This window comes from Chinchilla lanigera, unplaced genomic scaffold (genome assembly GCF_000276665.1).
Source record: "Chinchilla lanigera isolate Chin_1 unplaced genomic scaffold, ChiLan1.0 scaffold00073, whole genome shotgun sequence".
Taxonomy (NCBI): domain Eukaryota; kingdom Metazoa; phylum Chordata; class Mammalia; order Rodentia; family Chinchillidae; genus Chinchilla; species Chinchilla lanigera.
Genome location: NW_004955474.1, coordinates 5,253,885 through 5,277,072, shown reverse-complemented (window position 1 = coordinate 5,277,072; position 23,188 = coordinate 5,253,885). Strand labels below are relative to the sequence as shown.

Genomic DNA, 23,188 nt, shown 5'->3' with positions numbered 1-23,188 from the left:
TTAAAGACAGATAAAAAAGTGTTTGAGCAGGGGATGATCCTTTTAAAAATGGAAACATCTGGTCCCCCTAGTCTAAAAACCCACTCTTGGGCCCAGCGCTTTCCCTGGGCAGCACCGGAGTTACAGTAATAGTTATCTTTGGTTGGCTGAGCTGAGGAGCCAGGAGCTGTGAACACATTCATTTAAAATTAAAAGGAAATAAAAAGCTGAAATCTTTACTGAACTACCGGTTCTGAGAGACTTCTTAACTTCGAAATCAAGCTCAATTAAATTTCATATCTAGCTCCATTCCATCTCAGCCCTAAATTTGTGCCTTATTTATTTATTATTTATATCCATAGTTATTTTTATATTAGCTATTATTATTTCTATTTATTGTTTATTTATAGCTCATCATGTAATATTAACCGGGTCACAGCACAGGCCCTGGTGGGGAGACAGGCTCCTTTTTCATTTCCCTTTATAAATATTTCAAACTGGTAGCCGGAATGCACGGCTCCCCCATTTTTGTCTAAGCTCTTGATGTGCTGGGTGATAAAGTACTACGAATTCTCTCCTGTGGGCCCCCAAAAAGGGGTTTGCTTTGATTCCTCACAAACTTCTCTGCATTTAAGATGTTCGTATGTAGAAATGATACATCAGTGGTCACACTGATACCAAGAACAGGCCTTTCCATGCACTCTGGAGGCCCTAGGCTGGCAGCTTGCCACTGCGTCACAGATAAACAGAAAAAGTTACTGCCGTGCTCATTTAGAAATCGAGGTTTAATTACATCTGTGTTGACTCAAAGTCTGGTGCAACAGTACAGCCAATCCAAGCAATATTTAGTACCTCTCCAGAGATGACAAATGCCACTTCAGGAACAAATGATTACTGAACACCATATCACTTTTCATAAGTTTTTGGAAATGATCTGTACATGTGTCTCCACTCATAGAATATGAAGTTCTTTTTTAACTCATAGTCTAACAGTTAACCAGAGATCTAATCACTAACAGTAGGTTTGTATGTGTGAAAAAAAGAAAAAAAAAATATATATATATATATATATATGTCTTGGCAGTAGAACAGAGTTACACAAAGGTTTACTCTACTCAAAACTACAAAAACAAAAAACCAATCCACCCTCCACTGGCCATTCTCTTTTTTTAAGTGGTTTTTTTTTTCCCCTTTTTTTTTCTATTTTGGCACTGGGAATCAAACTCACGACCTCACACTTGCCAGACAGGAGTTTGTGCCGCTGAGCTACATCCCCAGCCTTCCACTGGTTATTCGCTAAGAACAGTCATCTTCTCTGACAGGTATGTGGCAGGTCTGTGTCCAATAGCACAGCACTTTCACAGATTTGTGGCCACCTCTGTGACACAATGTTTTCCTCCATTTTTCCTCTCTAAGAAAATTACATCTTGCTTCTCAGATGTAAGATTCACAAAGATATTTGTTGTGTTCAATAAAAAATAATATAAAAGATACCTCAAGATTGCAAGAAGTTTGTTTTAAGTCATGGATGCCCTTGGCCTTACTCTGGAGAAATTACAAAGTAGTACATGTAATCTTGGTGATTTGGGGTTCTTGGAAGTAAGACTTCACACTGTGTTGTGTTTTTGGTGCATGGACGGTGGGGGAATCTTTTATTCTGTTTCTAGATCTCTTTTTTACTAGCTCCTCCTTACCCAACTTTTACTTCTTGAGCTTGTTTGACTTTTTCATTAGAAAGGAGACAGATAAATAAGAAAACTACCCTCTGCAGATATTTTCACCAAGTTTCAGGTTGGTCTCACATCCCTGTTGAACTGTTTGAAACATACACATTTCATTTTGACCCCAAAAAGGTTCATCCTAGCTGACATATTCAATAACTACAATTGTATAGTGTTCTGGTCTAAGAATAATTCTGTTTGCTTAAAAATACCTATCTGCAATTTAATCAGGAGTGAAGAAAGGAAGATTTAATAACAATTGTAAATTGATGATGATTCTGGATAACCAGTACCTACCATGGGTAGGTGCTCAGTAAATATTTTTTGAATTAATGAATATTCTGTTACCCGTGACTCTAAATATTCCCTAAGACAGTCTTCCTTTAGGCAGCTAACCAGGAGATAAATTCTAACCACAGCCCCATTTTGTGGTCTTTGAAGGAGCGAATGTATCTGAACAACCAGAAAGGATGACACTGCTCAAAAACAGAAAAGCAACAGACCTTCCAGGCCCATGGTGCTGGTCGTCCTGGGGTAAATGTTCACAGGTCATAGACAGCTCATACTTCTGGAGGAGAACAGAGAAAAAGGGTAGGAAATGTGTTCCCCATTTCATGAACAGGTGATTGAGTGAGTTCTCTCTCTCTCTCTCTCTTTCTCTTTGTCTTTTTACTGCAAATCCCTGTGGACAGCATTAATGAAAAAAGGTCATCGGAGAAAAGCTTTCAGAGGGGACATTAAAATTAGCTATGACGAGCCAACATTTCTGACCCTTTTGTATTATCTGACCCAAAGCAGTGCTTGCTCCAGGGTGACAGTCATCTATAAACTTACAAAGAAACCAAGGTTTGATGCTAAGAACAAGACAGTATATAGATGCTTACCCTGCGTTTATCTTTAATGCTGTCCCTTAAAATTACTACTTCAAACTACCAGCATTGAAGTAAACTGTGTCATGATGCCTTTACTTCAAACTGCCAGTTAGTCATTGGCCTTGCCTACTTTCCCAGATGTGAGGTGAAACAGGAGGTGTTATTTATTTGTGCTGCACCCAAGTAGCTGTAGTATATTCAGTCACAAAAGATGTCAGAGAGAAAATTCCACCCCTAAGTTAAAAAAGATACCCATGTACATCTATAAACACTGATTTATTCTCTTCTTTCTGGTGACAAAAGCTAAGTTAGTCTAAAAATTATGAGAATTGCATTTGGAGAGCAAGCCTGTGATATCACTACCCCGTCTCTTTAATCATTTTGCCATCCCAAAGTGGAAAATGATTTAGGAAAAACTGTCAAACAAAAAGGAAAATCCAATCTGGAGAAGCCATTCAGAAGGCTGCTTCTGTGAATCTTGCACACTGGAACCCTCCAAGGTGTCTGCAGAGATCTAGAGAGGAAGAGGATGTGAAGTGGGGGAGGACCGGCTCGGGAAAGGGGTGGCAACAGCAAAGAGAAACAGGAGGCAGCCAGAGGCCCCTCTAGCTTGAAGCCGAGACAGGTAGAAAAAGGAACAAGTCAGAGACCCAGGCGTGAGTGCCAGGAAAGCACAGGGGCCCGGGAAGGGTGGAGGAAATGACGGCAGGCAGCGAGTGGGTCCTGAGGAGAGAGAGTCTGAAGGAAGAAAGAAAAGAAGAGATCAGAGAGGAAAAAGAGCAGCTCCTCCCTGCTCGGCGCTTCCTTTTTTTTTTTTTTTCAGATGGCACCCTGACAGAAGATTAATTCAAGTCAGCTGCTGAAAATAATTATTGCATTATGGGAGCAGCAATCATTATTTAGAACATGATTAAATATGTCTGCACCTATTGACTCTGCCTATGATTTATGTATTTGTTTAGTCAATAGTCTAATGTAAATGATGTAATTAATTATAGATGGTGGTGTCAGGTCATTGGTGAAGACAATCTGAGGAGAACAAGGGCTCTGTTTTTTTCCTGACAGATGCAGAGGAGGGGGTGGGCGAGTTGAGGGAATTCCAGGGCAACTTTTTCACGTGTGAATGGCGGCTCCGGCTCGATTTGCATGTTGTCTTTCTGTTGTTCAGCCTTCGTTTAGAAATTGAAATAACTTGTTAAGCAAAGGGGAAGGGAGCCCATGATTGTCAAGAGGACGCTTGGGACCTGGGCGGGTGAGGAGGTAAAGAGCCAGCTGCTCCCTAACACAGGGGAGCGTGGCACCATCATTTACTGCTTCATAAAATTAAATGTTTTCCAAATTAAATCAGCAGGCCATGGGCAAGAGGCCTACTATCTCTAATAACAATTTTTCAATCAATATCAGGGGCCTTGCCTGGTAGGAAACCAGAGCTAAGGAAGCTAGGCCAGGCTGGGGAGGGCCAGGCTGGGAGGCCAAAGCAAAGTCTGAGTCCTGAGACTTTCCATCAAACCCAAGGTTTAAAAAATATAGATATATATGCATGGGGGATTCGCCATCACTGTGAGTCTATTCCCCATAGATTTTTCTCTTAACTGATAATTCGGTCAGTCACATTCCTCAGAGGGAGGTCACGGGTCACCCCAGCCCCTGTCAGGCCTCAGAGAAACCATTTCCATTTTAATGCCACAGCTATAATCTATCAAAGATGTGATGTACAAGATACAATGAATTTAAGTGGTCTTCATATATCACTGAGCTTTCATGCCTTCACCTGGGTAATAGTCTGAATTACTCTCCCTACCTCACAATCTGTCACCCCCAGTAAAATAACTGCCATGCTGGTGTTAATGGCAGATTTGTCCAAATTGGGGCTCCAGTAGCCAAAGTCATTCTACATCATAAACTTTAGCATTCAGTGCTTAGCCTGGAAAGGGCCTGTAGCTTAAAATTCTTCTGTAAATAATTCTGTGGAGAGTCTACTCATGTTTTTATATTTATAAGAGCTAAAATAAATCTAGCTGGGGTGGCACGGGGCTGCCTTCTCCACTCTGTATCTCATCCCCCCACCCCCAGTCTGGCCTGTCACTTTCCCCTGAAAGGTGTCTAATAGACCTAGTTCTCTTCCTTAGACAATAAACATAGCAGAGTTCAGAAGACTCAGCTTATAGTTAGTGACCTCTCCAACTCAGTGATTAACCTTCTTGTTTACCAGCAGGCTGTAAAAGTTCTCATATATATCTCCCACCTACACCATCCCTGGCTCTGAAGCTTATGCACGCAAGACTTCCAGGGCTATAGATCTCCAGTGTGCCTCTATTCAAGTAGGCTGGCACCTTCCTTTTGCCAAGTTAGCCATCACCAACAACCGCGGTACCATTTTATTCACCAACTGTAGATGGAAAAGGTCAAAGCTCTGTTTGAGTAGAGTCTGAGATTAAAATATTGTTATCAGCGTTACAGAGGGATATTATCTCTTCTAACCCAGGCTACATTTGTCATGCTAACGAAGGCTGATCCATAGGTTAGAAAAGATTGTACAATAGCTGATCATCTAAGTGCTAAAACCCCTCCTATCAGGCAAGAATGACCGGGACAATAGATCAGCAGCCGCAGCAGTCACTGAGCCAAAGCCCCTGTATAAACACCTTGCCAGGACACATGGCCCATGTCTAAGAAGCTGGAAGGATTTAGGCAATGTCAAGAGAGAATTTGGTTTCTGTGCATAAATCTAACATGAAAATGAAATCTCATACTGTGTTCCAAATTTTCAAGGAAAGAGCAGATTTATGTATTCACAGGTCCCCCAGTGGCAGAGCTGCAAATGTTATCCTTAATAATCACAGACTAACATATGAAGAGTGTTAGTTTTTCTGAAGAGTCTGTACGTTGAGGTTGTTTGCAGTTCTCAGTACCTGGATGCCTTAGACACCTTGACCTTCATGGCTATACTAAGGGTTAGTGAAGTAAGGTTTGTAAAACATACCAGTCCACTCACTCTTCTGACAGACATGGATTTCTAGAAATGGAGGCAAAGCTGTCTAGAAAGCTGATGGCTTGGTTAAAAGGCCAAAAAAGTCAATGGAATAAAAATTATTTAGGACAGGTCCAGACAGAACACTGAGCACCAATGATTCCCTCTGGGTTTGGCCGTAACAAAAAGCCTGGTCCTCCTTGTTCTGATAACACTTTCATTCAGTTAAACAGTGTATTATTAATGCTGAGGACCTCTCCAGCAGGCTCTGTTTGCTTTGACTTTATCTGGGCTTCTTTGCAATGAATTGTAAACTCAGGAGCTATAAATTAGAAATATGCGCCCATCCAATCAGAATCAATAGATTTTACCTTCGCTGGAGGAAACTGCACTAAAACGAGTTGAAAGAAAGAATGTTCTATCGGTAACCATGAGTCAGTCATGAAGCAGATTTTACTGGACCTTCCCATTGGCTCAGGGAGTATGTTTTTAGCTGGAACCCAGACTGTGAAAAGATCGACTCACATCTACACAGGCACATCTCAGCAGCCCACTGGACGCAGAGCACAGCTTGTGGGCATGGGTAACCCAGGGCATCACTTTCTCATAATTCTGCATATCTATTAGGCTTATGATCCCTTGAGCTATTAATATAAAAGTCATTTAATCAAATCTTTCCCTCCAAAAAACTAGAACTCAAACAGAGTTTTCAAAAGCTTTCCTCACAAAGGCAAGCCTGAATTTACCAAGTAGTTAACTTCACTTCCCTAAAATGCATAGACCTGAACAAAGAGATAGCAAATTATGTAGCCCAATATTTAGAAATCCATTATAGATTCCAAAAAAGGCAATGAAACTGTGGACCTAAGAAATGCTTGTCTGTATCTCTCCTTCATTTCCCCTTCTAGAAGATAAGCTTTGAAAAGATAATTGTGTGTGTCCAGACAACACTCAAAAGTTGTTTTTCCTGTGGGAAAACAGGTACCTTGTAAAACAGGGTAGAACAACTTTGCTGACCCTGTTTGCACACTTGTGTAGTTTACAAAGCTCTTCTTGATCAGGAAAAAATCTTGCTAGTCCTTATTGCCCAAAAAAAAAAAAAAAATCTTGCTAGTCCTTATTGCCTAGTCCCCTTTTAGCAGGGACAAAGCTTTGCACTAGTTCAGAATGCCTAGAAATATCCCTTAATTTAGTATTTCTTAAACCCCAATATGTACAAAATACGATTGTCAACCAGGCATGGTGGTGCATGCCTGTAATCCCAGCACTCACAAGGCTGAAGCAAGAGGATCAGAATGAGTTTGAGGACAGCCTGGCTTACATAGTGAGCTCAAGGCCAGCCTGGACTGTATAGTGAGATCCTGTCTCAAAAAAAAAAAAAGAAAAGAAAAGAAAAGGACTCTCATATAAAAGGTAAGATGCTCAATCCAATTAGAATTTCAAGTAAGCACCAAATAGATTTTTTAGTATAAGTATGTTCAACTATTATGTGGAATGTATTATTTATTTGAAATTCAAATTTAACTGCTTGGGTGGATTGTTTTTGTATGCATGTATTTTGGTTTATTTGCTAAGTCTGGCCACTGTAGAGTCAGAATTACCTGAACCATTTACTTTACAATGTAGAGCCTCAATTCTCAAGCCCTATAAATTTGAGTTTGATAGTTCTGTTCTAGGGTCACAAAAATCTTGCTTTTTTAAGTAAGTAACCTGGGAGATTTCAGTGCAGGTAGACTTCAAACCACTTTGAACCACCTCTTAAGTGGCAGAATGTCCCCAAATGTACCTTCATACATCAGCAGGAAAATGTTTTAAATTTAAAGGTGCCAGTTATTACAGCTTTGAATGGGAAGTCTAATCGTTTGCTCACCCTTCTAAAATCCCAAAGATAGATAGAGTCCTTGATCACCCAGAGGGGATAAGCACAAACAATCTGAATTTCTGTCAAGGGACAAATGGAGCCTGTTACCTCTTACTAGTAATTTTCCTTTCTTCACATATAGAATAAACTGATTTCTGTTGCTGTATTTCTTTTACAACTTGGGTATTATTTGCAATAAATTGAATCCTTTCCATGCTTGACATATTACACTGATCTATGACTTTGCTTTCATTTTGTCCTGTTAACTAGAAACCCACTTCATCATGAAATATGTTCCTCACACTTTCCTCCATAGTGAGTAAAAACATTGATAAAGCATCATAAATTGTAGGTCATTTCTCAAAAGCTTCCTGTTACAGTGAGGATTGGGAGAAGGAAAAGTAAGTACTGATCAATGGCCACTTGATAAAATTTATGCTGAATGTATAGACAAAAAAGCAAAGGATGTATCAGAGTCACATTAGAAGACATCTGCCTCCCAGCCAGACTCCATTCTTGACTCACAATGCAAAGTAATTCAGCCTTCCCTCTAGTAAATCAGCCTACCCTGAAATAAATTAATTAATGCAAACTTCCAATGATATTACCTAAGTCACATATGTAATTGAAATAGAAGTAATATGCCTAAGTTAGCATGTAAATCGTACCTAGAATTACTTAAAGCCCATTTTGGACCATTGATGTCAAAAAAAATAATAAGAAACACTGACCCCAATACATATAGTATCACTAATATAACTAGTTTGCCAAATTACCATGGGCCAACAAGTCTACGAGGTATTTTACAAATACTCTCTGGACAGAATATCCCAGCAGCCTTTTACAAATGAGGAATGAATGGTAGGACTTAGAGCATAAAGTAGGGAATAGAGGATATAAACAGCAAGGAAAGAAAGGGAGGGTGGAAAGGGGGAAGAAAAGGTTGATGGCCTTTAATATTTATTCCACTTAGGCCGCTTCCCAATCTTCTTTCTCCAAAACATCCTGTATAACATCAAATACCTGAAATCATCAAACAGTCCAAGAAATTGATGCCTTCTTTCACCTTAGCACCTTATCCATTTTGTCAGCTGTGCCTTAAAAAAATTAAAATGTTCTTTAGAAGTAAATTCAGCTATGAAAATAAGCACTCACCAATATGCCCCAGTAATATGTCGCTACGAGTAGTCTAATGCCCCCTGCAGTGTTTAAGATAGAAGCATCCTTCATGTAAGATGCTAAATATTCCTCTGCCAAGTCTTCTCAGCCACTTATTGAGGAAAATGAACCTGCCTCTCAGGATTGGTATGAGGAATAGCTTATAAAAATGAGTGCGATACCCTCTGCACATATCAAATGCGGTATGAATGCTAAGTAATAATAAAGATGCGTGTGAATGCAGTGAGGCAACCCAACTCACAGGTGCTTTTTCAAGCTGGACACCAACCATTTCAGATTCATCCATCATTCACCTTCAGGCATTCCCTTCTTTATGGAAAAATAAAAGGAGCTGTCTGCATTGCAAAGAAATGGGAAAATTGAATTTCAAAGCATATAAGCCCCAACACCTTGACCATTTTGTGGTGGGTTTTATTGTTTAATTAACAAAGATAATATTCATGAAGTAATAAAGAGACAAAATATCAATTACATTTGGGCTTTGTTTTCTTCTCAGAGGCAAAAGATCCTAGCTCCAAGTAGATTTTGAAAACATTATAAAGGCACATGGTACTCAGTCGGTGTAATAGGGTACGTAGAGTCACAGTGTCTGTCCTCCAGGAAGTCACATGTCAGTAATTCCCAAGCATTGTCTGTCTTTGTGTTGGAAGACCGGGAGGAGGGAGATATACAGTGCTCATGAGCAATGTGACAGTGATGACTGCCATCCGGCAGCCCCTTGCAGCAAGAAGGAAAGGAAAAGATAGAAGAAAAAAAACTCTTTAGCAAACCATTTTTTCCAAAGACATGATTCACTAACATTTGATTTGACAAGTTGTAGCCACTCCTAACATGATTTTTCCCCTTTGCTGTTCATTTGGGGAGCAAAGATTTATGGCCTCTCCTGAGACAGACAAGGAATGCACTAGAAATAAGAATTAATAGGGTTTTTGCCCATTGCCGATCTTTATAGAAAAGAAGCACTTCTTGGCTAGGTCCTTAGCTCTTTATAGTTACACAGTACAGTGAATCTGTCTCCATTAATATTAAGCAAAATCAGAAGACAGGGGCAAACAGTGGTCGTGGGGGGTGAGAGGCCATTCATTTAAAAGTCAAATACCCTCCCCATGTGAAGTTGCCTTTCCCAACCCAGTCAGTAGCTCCTGACATTGCTTCGCCCTCCTTTTTAAACATAGTGTGTGTAAATCAGCCACACATATCGGCCGTGTTGTACAAGTTCCCACTGATTGTACACTAAAAAACAATGCATACAGTTTCATTCATAAAATGCCAAGCAATTACTGTTTAATGAAACAAAGGAAAGAAGAGATGGGTCTTGTTCTGATCCACATGGATACTGTTAGGTGTCCAATGAGGTGCTGTATGAAACCAAACTAAGCCAGGAAAGCTGGAACAACACTGTGTTGAATTTTATTCCTGGGTAAAAGAAAGAAAACAGTGTTATAGTTGTTTTCTTTCTGGTCTTTAGTGGGTCTAAAGAGAAATCCAGGGAGGAACAGATAAAGTTTGTTCAACATCCATTGAATGGATGAACTTAATTTTTATGGGTACTATCATGTTTTATTGTTGTTAAGATAAATGTAGCCTCCTAAGATATGCATATCATATGCACACACATACTTCTAAAGCAGTCTGAGCTCTGGCTGTTCAAATGGCACAAAGCTCCCCGACATTTCCATTATAGAACCTGATCCTCAGGGATTTATAACTAAACTGAAGATTTCCTTCAGAGTAAAGAAAGAATCACCAGGTCTCAGCTCAAAACACAATTTTGCCTTTAGTTTTCTGGGAAGGTTGGTTTGGTCATTATCAGGTTATGAAAATGCAAATATAAGTCAAAGCGTATAGAGATCTGGCTTCTTTCCTCTTTTTTAAGTCCTCATGAAGGTCTCAGATAGCTTGGTCGTCTAAAGTGACATTTAGTCCAAAATATGAATTTCTTTCGTAAAACACCTGCAACTTTGACATTTAAAAATTGGGTATTACACATGCATAGAAGCTGCTTGTCCAAAAGATACTTGGCAGTCCTTTGCAATATGGTACATACCACGCATACTTAATACCCACGTGCCAATTGACCTTCTTCCATTGCTGGGCTGAGGAAATAGCTTTTAAGAGAAGTGACAAATACATTACCAGTTCAGTCATTGCTTTATTATATTGCACTCATTAAAAATTGCTTGAAGAGGAGCATAGATTGCTCAAAAATTACTTAATTTCATGCATCATTCTAAAAGCCATTATTTACTTCCAAGTTAACATTAGTTGAAAGACCACGTACCAAAGACTTCAAAACCAGCATGGTAATTTTTACAGGATCTAAAGGAATAAAAGAAAATAATATCAGGATAATGTTTACCGTTTTGTTTTTAGTAGTGCTGGCAATGGAATCCAGGGCTTTGCTCCTTCCTGGCAAGCTTTCTACCACTGAGCCCAGACCCGAGACCCCTGAAGGGTGTTTAACAGGCATCCACAGAATGCACCATTATCGTGTCACCCAAAGAAGCAATAATATTCGCATGTTCCACAATGTGTTTACTAATGTACAGACTTCAACTGAATTTAAGTAAGTTCATTGAAAAAAAAAAGTGCAATTCATTGTCACTCTCCCCTGAATGCTATTTCTTTTCCTTGATAAAAGTACTTGTACAATTCACTTAGAAAAACACATATTTGATATATACATTTACACACACATAAGGTGTGATCAAAAAGATTTTTGGCAGCAATTTGAAAATCACCACTCTTAACAAATCCAAACCCTCTCAGGAACAGACAAACTCATTGAAACAAAGACATCACCAGTCAAGATTTATGAATGAAGCTACAATATGAGTTCTTATTTAACCATAGGTTGAGACTGTAGTGTTATGGTTCTTTGTTTTTTCTCCTATGAGCCTTGAGCCCAAGCAAAATGCAACATAAGAGAAGTAGAGAAAAATATGTTGTGCCATTGGAAGCATGATTGATACGGGTGACAGTTTTTGATTCCTGAAACAAAAATTTATCTTATGTCTACTCTGGACCAGACACTGTGCTGGGTGTCACAAGACACCAGGAATGCTCTCAAAGTGCTTAGGATCTAAAAGGAATACATGTTTGTTTACAACTGGTATTCAAACATAATCATAGTATATCTACTATTAATATATACAAATGAAAATGTAGAAGTAAGCAACAAACAAAAACCATTTCAGTGTTACTTTCATTATTTTGTTATGAAATTTTATTTTTCAATAAAATAAAAACATTTTTTCAGTTCCTGTCTCAACAAACAACTGAATGATTGGATGGGTCTTTGGGAGGGAGAGACAAAGGGGAAAGATGGCTAGTGTCTGCAATGACAAGCTCAGATACTACAAGTTTATTTTAGCTCTCTACACTACACGGGGAAAAAACGTTCCTTGCAAGAATCTGCTCAACTGATTCATCATAACATAATTGATTTAATAAGACACATAATTCTGAAAATGTTTCTAGTTATAATACACTTCCATATTTCCCAGATAGTTCATAATTATGATCTTCACATTAACACTTTTTTTAAGGCTGAAAAATATTATATCATATCTACACTTTGCTTATCCATTCACCTGTCAACAGACAATTAAGTTTCTATCTTTTGGCTACTGGAAAAATTCTGCTGTGAAGATAGATGTGTACAAATATCCACTTAAATTTCACTTTCTTTTCGGTGTTTATCCACGAGTGGAACTGCTGAGTAATGTGGTAATTCAATTTTTAAGTTTTGATCCTGCACAATAACATGCAGGGTGCATGCATTTATCCTTATTTTTTAGATAAATAAGTTCAAATTTGAGGCGCTGAGCCAGATTTAAGAAAAGACACCACTGACACCAGTCAGGAACATAAAAACATTATAGAATAATTATAATAATGAATCTTTAAAAGCACATTTTTAGAAGTTCAGATTGAAAAAAGATCCTTTTTAGAAATTCTAACAAATTTCTATTTTGTTTTTTTCCATTCAGTAGCTGAGACTGCTATTTCCCTGCTGCAATTATAGCATCCAAAGCCTGCTGCTGTTCATATTTTGGATGATCTTTGATTCCAACAGAGCAACAATCAGTGTAACTTCACGTGAGACTGCTTGGACATTACCACAACAAAATACACATTGACTTTGTCACCATCTGACTTTTCCTGCTATGAAAATAACTTAAGACCAAGATATTTGCCAAGGATGAAAAGCAAATGCATGAGCTCTTGCTTCATACAGAGAGCTGGCTGTACAGGGACGAAAAATGCTGTGGATGCTACATCAGATCTCCGCTTGATGAGGCCCATGTACACCATCACTAAATTGCACAGCACAGTGTAATCAACACAGTGAGCAAATGCAATGAGTTAAAATAATGAAAATGAAAAAAAAATAATGAAAATGATCTATCTGCTTCTGCCTTTTCTTGGTTTTGCTCTAACATCCTGGGATAAAGGCAGCCCACTTATCTCCAAAGGAAGGATACCTGGTTGCCCTACACATTTCACACGCAGAAACAGAATGAACACAGATATTCAGAGTAAAGTTTACAGGACAGAATGCAGAGCCCTGAGTAGAACAGCAGACTTATGACCAAATCCTGGGCTCCAGACCTCCCTCTGCCACTTGCTGTGTGACCTTCATCAAATCATGTCTCGGCCTTGGTTTCCCTACAGGGGAAAATAAAATGTGAATACTGATAACACGCTGCTATCTCACAGGCATCACAAAAGTGAGAGCACTTCTCTAACTATGCAAACAAGTGTACATATGTATCATTTTAAGGTGTTATTATTATTTTCATGACCGCAGGGGATTTTTGTATTTTATTTTAAATGTAGGTTTTTAAATGCCTGAGGAAATGGGGCGGTCACAGAAGCATGACTTTAAACAAACTTTATTTGGGCGCATGACTGACTGGCAATTGTGTGCAATCATTTTAGCTGTCACAGGCTCAGAGAAATGTGGGAGAGCTCTTCCATGAAATGTTTATATTTCATAAACAAAATGATGTGCTTAACAGTCAGAGCGATGGGAGGGTTCCGGCTAATGCATTTTCCAATGTGTGAGGCAGATTATTAATGCGCTCCAGTAGCTGTTAATTTCAGTTTGCCGGAATGATTTATGGGGAGGTAAAGGAGAGAGACATAATCTAATTGAGATCAGAATCACTGTTCTAGCAGCAAAGCACCAGCATGGACCCTGGGCACGGCAGAATGATTAATATCTAATAAGCAAATAATCCGTTAAATTATTATAAACATTACTTTTGACAACTCTTTTGTTGGCAAATGAAAGAAGGAAAAAAAGAAACAAAAGACGTAAAAATCTCCACTTTCTCTAATGAGAGTATAAATGTAGATTTTTGTCAGAGCAAGGCTGGTGGATGTCATGATGGGTTTGAGTGGTGTGATCAATTTTAAATACACTGGGGAGGCATTTTTAGCATAACATGAATGACAACTGCATGCCCAAAGCAAGATCACTCCTGAGACACAAACCTGGATAACTCTAGTTCTCAAAGGGCAGCCCCTTCCCCTGACCCTTAGCTTCACCCCTCTAGTAACTAGACTGCCCCTGCATCTGATCACCCTCACACGCTCAGACTGCAAGGCAGAGGCAGACAGCCCTTCTCCCACCAGCGGCTTTGACTTTCCTCTTCTTTATGTTTTAATGAGGTAAAATACCCAGAACATTAAGTTACCATTTTATTCATTTTTTCCAGTGGCCTTAAGTCCATTCACACTCTTGTGCCACCACTACCATCTCCAGAACTTTTCTATCCTCCCAAATAAAACTGTACCATTAAATGACTCCTGGGGGCTGCCATTCTGTTTTCTATCCCTATGATTTTGACTCCTCTGGGTAACTCATATAAGTGAAATCCTAGACTGTCCTTTTGCGACTGGCTTACTTCACTTAGCAGCATCTTTAAAGTCCACCCATATCACAAAGGCGTCACAGCAAACTTCTTTTTAAAGCTAGATAATACTTTATCATAGCCATATGGTGTTTATTCATTCACCTGCCAATGAACGATTAAGTAGTTTCCACCTTTTGACTACTGGGAATATTCTGCTGTGAAGATACATACATACAAATATCTATTTAAATCCCACTTTCCATTCTTTTGGGTGTTACCCAGGAGTGGAATCCTAGATAATATGGTAGTTTCATTTTTAACTTTTTAAAATGTTGCTGTACTTTTGCCCATAGGGGCCACACCTTTTCATATTCCCACCAGCAGTGCACAGGGGCTCCCATTTTATACCAAAACAGTGATTTTCTGTTTCTAGTCCTACTGTGTTGCCTCCAAAGGACCCAGTAAAAGTTGGGTTAGCCTTGTGCTTGTTCAGGGACTTTTATTTTGTCTATAGACTTGAGCATGCATCTTGACATCTATATTATGAAGAACCTAGACCCCGCTGGATAGGTACCTAGTAGCTAAGGAGGAAAAAAGTTACTGGATTGGGTGAAGGATAATAAAAAAAGAGGCCACAAGATGGCTCCGAAGGGTGCATCTGAGTGATGCACTCAAATGAAGCCTCCTTCATTGCAATCTAGAAATCCCACAGCTCTTATGAGAGCAGGTCTTATGTATCTCTCAAGCCTGACTTCAGCTTCCTCCATTTCTTCTTTAACTTCTTCTTAGAGTTCCTGTCTCCAAGACTGAACATGCCTGTTTTGAAGCAGGGCATCATTGCCCTCAATCTCCTGTCACTCACTGCTCTTCTGCTGCTGCTGTGGCTGCTGCTGCTGCTGCTGCTGCTGCTGCTGCTGCTGTCATTGTTATTACTATTATCAATCCCTGCAAGAATTTACTCCTGTGCTGAACAAAAAGATCACAAATCAAAGTCAATAGTCCACTGTCTTTGTTACTTTCTCTCATTGCTGAAACAAAATACTTGACAGCCAAAGTTAAAGAAGGGAAGGTTTACTCTGGCTCACAGTTTGTAGAGGTTTCAGTCCATAGATGCCTGACTCCAAGACAGGGTGGGATGGTAGATAGGCATCACAACAGAGAAACAGTCCATGGCAGAGGAGGTAGGAAGCAGCAAGTGGCTGCAAGCTACCCTTTTTCTTTTATCCCATCCAGGCTACAAGCCTTTGGATGGTGCCACTCATAACCTATGTAAGGCTTCCCATTATCCTCACCCAGAACTATGCTAAACCAATCAGTGTATTAATCCAATACCACACATCTTTGATCCCACACCTATGATCAGCCACCTATGCAAAGCCTCACCTATGAGCAAATAAGGCATTGGAGGGGGACATTTTGATGCAAGCTGTGGTGGATTAACTAATAGTCAACTTGAAACACCCAGCTGAACTGAGTCAGTATGGTGCTAGGTGTGGAAGACCCACCTGAGGATTGTTACCAGCAGCATAAAAAGAGAACTAGTAGGGAAGATGGCGCACTGCTGATTCTCCTGGAGAAACTTGTTATGCTGACTTACCTAGTATAAATGAGACTGTTATCATCAGAGGAGCTTGAGACATCACTGTCATTGAGAATGGCTTCCCTTCTCTTCAGGGAAGCGGTAGCCCTTACTTTTAAAATAGCTTCCTGGCTCCATTGCAGATCCCTCAGCCTCCTGACACAGATTCTTCATCCCTCTAGCATAGACTTTCTAGCTTCTGCCCCTGACCTTTGGACCTTCCCAGTGCAGGTCCTTGAAACAGACATGCATGGACAATGTAGTGGGCTCTAGGCTTCCAGCTGGACTCATGGGGGGCATTGCCATGTGCTCTACGTCTTTAGCTGGACTCATGCAGGACCTTGCTGGGGGATCCAGGGCCTCAGCTGGATTCTTTGGGTCTTTCGTGTGTTGATAGATCTCCCACACTCTTGCATTTGACTCTTCAGGTGAATATTATAAAATAATCCTATAAATTATGTGTCCTGTATTAAATTGTTTCCCTTACAAACCCTGACTACAACACAAGCCATAACATCTACCATAGTGAAGTGATTGATTCCTCACTACATAAGTGTAAATGTCTAAAGTTTCATAGGAGTGACTTAGCTACCCAAGGCTCAGGTAGCTCTAATTTCCTGTCCCTGACACTATTTTAAGCATTCTCTGGGGGTATGAGCAAAGTCAAACCCCGAAAAAATTAAGACATGAGTTATGTTAAGATCCAATCTGAAGACTGTAGCCTACTGTGAGATTTTACAATACCCCTAGATAGCATTGTACTTTTAGCAATCTAAAAATTTATTGACTCAGGGAAAGTATGAATGGAAACAGGATAATGGAAAATGAGCAAAGAACGAGCAACCAAGTATTCGGGACTTGTTTTCATAGATTCTACTAACCTCCTCCCTGTTATAATAAAGTCATGATAAAGTGTCTAGGTAGGTAATGCTACTGCAGGAGTATATGGAATTCTTTACTATTACTTCCATTTGTCTTCAATGAGCTCAATAACTCTTAGATTTGCAGTACAGGAACCTCCAAGCATTCTTGCAATCTTACTTTTATGTGCCCACTGGAGATATTCTTAGAATACTATGACAGTAGATTTCAACTTCTTTTCCTCTAATTCACGTATAGGTTGCGCCTCTCCCAAGAATGTTAGAAAAAGGTGTGTCTTCTTCACACTCAAATTTTACATTATGCAACCAAAAATGATTCTAAATTCTTCCTAGCAGTTTGATCATAATAAATTTGTTCAGAATATTCTAGATGTGCACTTATAAAGCCAGGCAAAATTACAGCCAAACTTCTAGACAATTCTCATGTTCTTATTTAGAATGTATAACTCACACTGCTCAGACCTGGGGGAGTCCAGGGAAACAACCCTTTCTTATAAATCCCTTTCTTTAGGGAAAGGACTGAAGTTAGAACTAATGTTTGGAAATTCCTAGATCTACACTTATCATTATGCTTTTGGGTTCCTTAAAAACCTTCAACTAAAGACTTGACTGGCTGACAGAAATTCCAAGGGCATCTCCTTTGGAAAAACTCAGAAGCATCTCACATCAAATAAGTCTCCTATATGGTCTCTGAAGAATGCTATAAATACTAGGGCCTGAAAACAAAGTTATTTTGCAGATGCAAGTCACAGTGCTCAGAGGGGTTATTATTAGTGATGAAAGTCAAGAGTAGAAAAAAACCTCCAGGAGTCCTCACCCTCATGTCATTCCACTTTGTCAACTATTTCCTTATAGCTCTAGTTAAGTATCCCTTCTTTTTTCTCTTAGCTGCCCATCCAATAACTCTTGCAGTTGAAACAGAACATATTTTAACTCATTCATTCATCAAGCATTTATTACATGCCACACAATTTGTGAAGGATTAGTGACAACATCATGAATCAGATGGGGGGCTTCCTGTCCTTGTGAGTTTACTTACCTTCCAACGGTGGAGCAAGAGATTTCACAAGTAAATAAAATCTCCTTATAGACCATAACTGCTATGAAGATTATAATGAGATAGTCACTACAAAAGGCCAATTCACACTGCATAGTGAGAGAAAACCTCTCTGAATAGCTGTCATTTTTGCTAAAAGAATTATGAAGATGAGCAAACCCCCCAAGAGCCAGGGAAGACTTTTGCAGGCTGGAAGAGCAGCATACAAGAAGCCTTTGTGGGCCAGAGGGCCAGAGAGGAAGCCAACATGGCTGAGAAAAGTGTTAATAAGGAAATTATTAAGAAGAGCTATAAAGAGGTATGAGGTTACAGGGGGAACTGGGACAGGAGGTCTGAGACCTTGAAGACATTTTACACAGAGTTTGGTTGTATTTGGAGAGCTGTGAGAAACCATTGATGGTTTCAAGTAGGAGGATACTACATTCTACTGAATATTTTTAAGATATCATTGCTAAGAACAGCTGTGCAGAGAACAAATTATAAGAGAATGAATGTAGAATCTGGAAGACAAAAAAGAAAGCTACAGCAGTGTCCAGGTGAGAGATGGTAGCATTTTAGACTAGGTTGGTGGCTGTGGAATAGAAAAAAGTCAATGGAATCTGGGCATGTTTTAGAAGCAGAGCTGATTAGAGTTGGCGATGCATAACACAGGAAGGGTGTGGGAAATGGAGGGACTGTAAGTGGACTCGTTGAGATAGCAGCCCTGCTGTCTAGTAAGGTGAAGCATTTTGCTGTCACTTTCTTATTGCCTGCCTCATAGGAAAGCTTCCAGGGATATATTGCTTTGCAAACTCAAGGGCATACCTACCTAGAAAGTAGAAATACCTATGATATCTCCAAAATAACCAACTAAAGAGGTTCATCCATCTCTCCATGTGCTAAGCATGATCCCCCATCAATACTAAAAGGAACAAAGGAGCATGTCCTTGCATTAATTACAAAGTATTGATTACAATCAGCTTTACTTTGGTGATTACACACTCCTTCACTCCAGAGCGCTCCACTTGCCTGCAAAATAGCTAGCGGTTCACTCACTAAGACCTTTGGGGAGCCTACAATCTTGTGCAGAAGCACTAGGAAGAAAAGGTGAGAGGAAGACTTCTGGAGACAGTAGGCACTTTTAAACATCATCATATAATGTACTGATCATCTCTTAACACTTACAACAAAATGTCTGTACTTTACTGTTGATTTCACACACAAAACTGATAACTTGCTTTTTTTCCCAAGTAATCCAACTAGATCTAACCTCCGAAAGATTTTCCATGGTGCTTCTGAGAACACAGAGTTGAATACAAAAAAAATTTTTGAAATTCTCTTTTGAGAAAAATTGCAGAGAAATAAAAACTATGAAATCTATAATTTAAACAAAAAAGAAAAAATGTTAATGAGGAAGACTTTCATGCAATTACGGGAATACCAACAAAGCTAGAGGATACAGCAAAAGAAATACAGCTCTCTTTTTTGTTCAAGCTGGCTATAGCTGCGTAGTCTGTTATCAGATCTCAGCTCCTTCCATAATTTTTAGTACAGATGAAATAAAAAAATGATGAATCTTTATACCTTGACTTCTACTTCTTGGTAATATCCCAAGTTCTGAAATCAGTTTGCATAGTAGAATACCAACTTCCAACTCTCATTAGGAAACTGAATAACCTACCTTTTTCCCTTAGGACACACAAGTGTGTCCAAAGCACTGCAAATAAGCATGTGAAGAGTGAAACAGCCTAGATTCTACCACAGAAGTAACCTAATCATCCACAGAAAGAAATAAAGGACAGGTGCATAAACTCCAGCTTTTGGTTCCTATATCTCTGCATAAATGTTCTGCATCATTACATATTCAAAGAATGAACAGTAAATTTTGGAAATACAAATGGCAGCCCTAGTTTAAAACTAGTGATGGATATTAACCACTTAAACAACTGTTGAAGAACCACCCAGAAAGAGCCATTGGCACTGTGATTGGGAAATTATAAGACTGCAGAAGCTGTATCAACAAAATACAAACTATGATGATGAGGCTCCTCCTCACCAAACTCCCAACAATTTGCCCTACCTTCTGCACTCCCAAAGCCTACATTGTGTGTTATGTTAAATCTTTCTTGCAGAAACATAAAAGTATAACCTCCCTACATCTTTCACTTTGCCATTCAATAACTTTCCAAAAGCCATTATCATTTATTTTCACACTAAATTCATTCATGCATCACTTGACAACTAGACCCTGAAGATATAGAGAAAAAAATAGAGTCCTGCACTCCTGGAATGTGCTATCTAGATTGGAATCAATGAATAAAATGTAAGATTTAAAGTCATAAAAGTGCTAGAAGAAAATGTGAACAAATATTTTCATAAGCTCAAGATTAGAAAAGCTTTTTATATATATTTCATGAGAGTTAAAGATAAAATAATGATATAGTCATCACAAAAATAATAAAAGATTGGTAAATTTAAGAAAACATATTGTGAGCAATGGTTATCTCTGTAAAAATTTTAAGTTACAGAGGTTGGTTACTCTTTAGACTCAGATGATTTTTAAATCATTTATTTACTTGTAGCATGCACTTTTTGTATTTGCAACTAGAAAATTAATAAAGGAGAAGATTCCATGGCTTCATAATTAATTGCTTATCATTAGCTATTTCCAGGATGTACTTTTGACCTTTTCAACATCCTGACGTTACATTGCCAAAGTGGACTACACTACCTATGTGTGACACATACATGGCTGAACACCACTGTGCAAATTAAATGCAGAGGACATCTGCTATTTGGGTCTCTTAAAGAAAGGGAAATGGTGAAGATAAAATTTCCAGATCCCTAATTGGATGCTGAATTTGAGTTACATCAAAAACTTCAGACTTAGCAACTCAGCAAAAGATGAACTGGGGTACTGTCTAACCTCAACTGAGGCTGCAATCAAATATATTTGGGAAGGAAGACTTCCAGGAAACCACCCCAGGAGTCAGAGGGCTTTGATGACAGACTGTTCCTTAAGCACAGGATGAGCTTACTGTCTAAGATGACCTCAACTCCTGATGACTGCCTATTTAAGCACATCACATCAGGTGACCAGAAGGAGGTGGAAAGACTTCTGAGCCAAGAAGACCACGACAAAGATGTTGTCCAAAAGATGTGCCACTCGCTATGCATCTGTGATGACTGCAAGAAACTGGTCTCTGGGAAGTTCAGTGATCCATCCATTGTCATTCTGTTTTCCAGAGATGACAGAGGAGCCTCTGCATAGGCCTCTGCATGTGGCAGGTATCCCTCATCTACTACCTGGTTTCCAAGTGTTCCATGGTGAATGCCACAAGCTATCACTGGTCCAATCCACTCCACCGGGCATGTCAGAGGGGCTACCAGAACATGATGCTGCTGTTAATTACTGCTGCTGCTGCAGCAGCAACACTACCAGGCCAGATTCGAGGTGCAAGACAACAACAGCAACACCCCACTACACTCGGCCTGTATCTATGGGCATGAAGATTGTGTGAATGCTTTGGTCTACCATGATGTGCAGTTCTGTAGACTAGATATTGGCACTGAGAAAGGAGACACGCCTCTTCACATAGCTGCATGTTGGGGTTACCAAGGTATCATAGAGACACTGCTACGGAATGGGGCACCCACAGAGACCCAGAACAGGCTGAAAGAAATGGTGCTCAGTGTGCATTAAACCCAAAGATCCTGTCTATAATGGAAGCCCACCATCTGTCCTTTGAAAGGAGACTGAACCCTCCTGAGGGCCCTGCACTGTCCCCTCAACACTGTGGATTTCAGCAGCCAGGGCTCTTCCACCTCCAGCTTCTCCTCCGTGTCAGCCAATAGACAAGAGGAGTCCAGGAAGGACGACAGATAGAAAAACCTTTAAGAGCAGTTGCTGATGGAGACCTGGAGATGGTGCAGTACCTTTTGGGGTGGAAGGAGAAGGATCTGGATGAAGTGGAGGACACTGTCAGAGTGGTGGATCTTGAATTCCTTCACACACTGTACCAGGGCCCAAAATGTGCTCCAGCTCAAAAGAAGCTGGCAGAGATTCCTACCATGGGGCTCAGGGTGAATGTGACCCACCAGGATGGCTCCTCCCCACTGCACATCGCTCCCCTGCACTGTCAAGCAGACCTCATCCCCCTCCTGTTGAAGCATAGTGCCAACTCGAGTGCCAGGAACACAAGCCAAGCCATGCTCCTCCACTTGGCCGGCCAGAAGGGCCACTTTCAGGTGGTGAAGTACCTACTGGATTCTAATACAAAAACCAATAAAAAGGGCTGAAGTGAAAACACACCTCTCATTTATGCCTGCTCCTTTGCCAAATCGAAGCACTGCTGTTACAGCACGGGGCCTCTATTAACGCTTCTAACGGTAAGGGCAACACAGCTGAGAGAAGAGCGCGTCTTTGTGGTGGAGCTGCTTCTGCTTCAGGGTGTTGGTGCATGTCCTCATTGCATTCGTTCATTAGATGATGCTGTTGAAACAGACCACAAGGAGTACGTGACTGTGAAGATCAGGGAAAAATGGAACTCAAGAGTGTGTGATCTACCAGACGAGCTTTTGGCAAGACAGTTTCACTTCATCTACTCATTGGTCAGTTTAAGGGAAGGACTTCAAGAGGGATTGCAGCAAGAGATAGAAGTGTCCCTAATTTTACAGAACATTCTTTGCATGAGCCAGAGAGGCAAAGAGTCACACAAATATAGTCACCTGCCAGAGCGGAGCAGTCTAGAGATGGCTGATAAAGGAAGCAAGGACCTGCCCAAGGAGAGGCCCAGACTGAAGCAATCGGCTCCTGGGAAACAGCGAAAGATCTGCAGGCACACAGCTGATGTCTCAGTCTTGCCCAAGGACCCAGAGACTGTTGGCAGTCTGACCACCTCCCAGGAGGCTGGTATCTCCCAGCCTCAACAGTAATGGGTTTGTTAAATTAGCCACAAATGAGCATGCAAGATGACACTCATCATGAGTACTGCTTAGACTTAAGTACACTTTTAAATAACTGGCTTGAGACTTTGTCTTCAGAAGGTTCCCTAAAGCTTTTCTGTGGCTAAAATAATAAATGCAACAAAAACTTTTCACCATGTCTCTCCTCAAAGAATGGACAAAAATTCTGATAAGTGTCCACTTCTTTTGTCTGAGGTGTGTGTTTCTAAGTACTAGGATTTCCTAGCTACAGAGAAAGCTTTCACGATCAGATTCTGACCTCTTTCTACAGCAAGGTGCT

The 23,188-nt window shown here is 40.0% G+C and overlaps 1 pseudogene; it reads left to right on the top strand.

Annotated features, from left to right (window-relative positions):
* Nucleotides 1-18,211: 18,211 nt before the first annotated feature.
* Nucleotides 18,212-22,878, top strand: LOC102003440 (annotated as a pseudogene).
* The last annotated feature ends 310 nt before the right edge of the window (nt 22,879-23,188 follow it).